Source organism: Cervus canadensis, chromosome 7, assembly GCF_019320065.1.
Source record: "Cervus canadensis isolate Bull #8, Minnesota chromosome 7, ASM1932006v1, whole genome shotgun sequence".
Taxonomy (NCBI): domain Eukaryota; kingdom Metazoa; phylum Chordata; class Mammalia; order Artiodactyla; family Cervidae; genus Cervus; species Cervus canadensis.
In genome coordinates this window covers 68,025,321-68,028,323 of record NC_057392.1, presented here as the reverse complement: position 1 = coordinate 68,028,323, position 3,003 = coordinate 68,025,321, and the positions used below count along the sequence as shown (strand labels likewise).

Below are 3,003 nucleotides of genomic sequence, written 5' to 3'. Positions count from 1 at the left end.
ACAAGGTGGGGAATGCTGGGGTGCCTGGTGTCACTAATATTCTGGTCCTTGACCTGGGTCCTGGCTCTGAAGTGTGAGGACTTTATAAAAGGTCATTGAGCTGTGCTGTGGTGTGTGCATATTTCTGCTTGTGCTTTATAGTTCATCAGAGTTTACTCAAAAATGAGTTAGGATATATGCCCTTATATTTATATCTTACACCACTTTCAGAGCACAAGTATTATTTCGTTTTGTTTATCCATTTCATAATTGTTCACTGGTCGGTTTATTTTCTGTCCTTATCCAGGTAACAGGTGAGGCATTGGAGATGCAGCACAGATTAAGGTAGAGGTAATCGCTGCTTGCATGGGGTTTACACTCAAGTCGGTTTCATGCTCCCCATAACATTCCTGTAAAGCAGGTACAGAAGTTATGATCTTTTGAGTTTGTTTGTTTATGTGTTTGTTTAAATGAGAGATGGTTAAGCATTCTTACATGCTTTATAGAAGACCCCGTTTGAGGGGAAGCAGGTGCAGAATGTGAGAAGGAAGGAAAAAATTTTAAGTCCCTTGAGGAGGATGTGAGAAAGGAACTCAGAAGTAAGAGACAGGGAAGAAAACTCCGAACTGGGAATTATCACTGGTCATGTGCAGTTCATCAGCAGAGCAGGGACTAGAGTCCAAAAACCTGACATCTGGACTACATCAAATCAAATTTCTCTTCCTCCTGGCCACTTCTAGGATGACAACAAATACTGTTTTATATACATGTGCTTGCATGCATGCACATACACACACACTCTAAATACTAAGCCTCATTTCTGTGCATGTAGTTCACCATTATCTGCTGGTGATGTGTTGTATTCCTCTCAAATAAGGAGGCCTGCAGGTAACTGTCATGCCTTGAAACCGGTAGAGGTCTTTACTTTCTCTGACAGTGGAGAGAACCAGAATGGAAGAGAGGGAAACACGAGAACGGTCAGAAAATAGAATAATGATAATAACAGAAAATAGGGAGGAAATTCCTCCTTGTAAGCCATTAATTGAAGAGTGATTTTCTAAATATCTTGGGATTTGTCATCAAAATGCTTTCTAGGAAAGAAAAGGACGTGCAAGAGTCCATGCTGTGTGCTTTGGGCCCCAGGGAGAGGGCTCCTTTATGTGTTAATCCATGTCCAGCGAACAGCCGACAGGGAGATGGATTTAATTGTTTGAGAAGATTGACAAGGAGTGCCTATGAGGGAAGGTGAGGAGGAATCTGGGGAAGAATCATTTGCAAGGGGCAAGAGGAGGGAGCATTTATCAGAAGGCTGGGAGAGAACCATTGCTATGGGAGAGTACCACCAGGCAGAAACTGTGGAGAATTTAGCCATGCTAACCCATGACCCCAGAAGGGATGAAGGCAGAGCAATAAATACCTTGATCTCGCTTTTGGACACTGCTTCCATTTTTGCTGGTGTCTCCCACTGAACAAACTAACCAGCAGTCAGAGTGCCTCAGAGCCTGTCAGTGCAATTCATCCATGTCCATTTCTTTTTTTTTTTTTTTAATTGGGAGATTATTTATTTATTTATTTATTTATTTATTTTCATTTATTAGTTGGAGGCTAATTACTTTACAATATTGTAGTGGGTTTTGTCATACATGGACATGAATCAGCTATGGAGTTACATGTGTTCCCCATCCCAATTCCCCCTCCCACCTCCCTCTCTACCCGATCCCTCTGGGTCTTCCCAGTGCACCAGGCCTGAGCACTTGTCTCATGCATCCAACCTGGGCTGGTGATCTGTTTCACTCTAGATAATATACATGTTTCGATGCTGTTCTCTCGAAACATCCCACTCTCGCCTTCTCCCACAGAGTCCAAAAGTCTGTTCTGTACATCTGTGTCTCTTTTTCTGTTTTGCATATAGGGTTATCATTACCATCTTTCTAAATTCCATATATATGGGTTAGTATGCTGTAATGTTCTTTATCTTTCTGACTTACTTCACTTCGTATAATGGGCTCCAGTTTCATCCATCTCATTAGAACTGATTCAAATGAATTCTTTTTAACGGCTGAGTGATGTTCCATGGTGTATATGTACCACAGCTTCCTTATCCATTCGTCTGCTGATGGGCATCTAGGTTGCTTCCATGTCCTGGCTATTATAAACAGTGCTGCGATGAACATAAAAATATGGAACGCTTCACGAATTTGCGTGTCATCCTTGCGCAGGGGCCATGCTAATCTTCTCTGTATCGTTCCAATTTTAGTATATGTGCTGCCGAAGCGAGCACCCATGTTGATTTCTTAATAGAAGAGCTGGAGCAGGGTGCTGAGTGGATCAGTAGGCACATTCAGCAATCGATCATTACAGATATGCACAGTATCTATCTTTAAAAAAAAATTATCTTTGCTCCATAAGTGCGATGTGCCTCTATTATCCTGTTGCTCTCTTCTCCTTCCAGGAGAGGCTTCTTGAATCTACTCACTGGATTGTCTTTTGAATTCACATGCATTCCTTTGCCCGCTTCCCTCTGGTTTCCACTCACTCCCATCACTCACTTGAAAGGGCTCCTCCCAGGCTCATCGCTAAACTCTTCCTTGTCATTTGCACCATCTCAGTCCTTATTTTATTTGACCACTTTTCAGCATTTGGTCATAATAATGATGCTCTTTTCCTTGAACCAGCTTTTCTATTGTTTTCCTCTTTTCTTCATCTTATCCTTATTAGGTTTCTATAAAACCTGCTGCTATAACAGGGCTATATAACAGGGCTGCTATAACAAAGTACTGCAAAATATGTGGCTTAAACAAAAAGAAAATTTTCTTTCAAAGTTCTGGAGGCTAGAGTTCCAAAATGAAGGATGGGAGGGCCATGCCTTCTCTAAGGGAGGCTTCTTCCTTGCCTCTACCTAACTTCTAGTCACTGCTGGCAATCCTTGACGCTCCTTGGCTTGTGGTTGCATCATTCCAGTTTCTGCCTCCATTGTCACATGGTGTTCTGTGTGTGTGCCCTCTTACATGGGTTTGAGTTATA

The 3,003-nt window shown here is 42.1% G+C and overlaps 1 non-coding gene across 1 annotated transcript; it reads right to left on the bottom strand.

Moving 5' to 3' along the window:
- Positions 1-2,153: 2,153 nt before the first annotated feature.
- LOC122445709 lies at positions 2,154-2,260 on the bottom strand. The gene has a single exon (XR_006270653.1). It is a non-coding gene; the product is annotated as a U6 spliceosomal RNA (small nuclear RNA).
- Between the last annotated feature and the right edge of the window lie 743 nt (positions 2,261-3,003).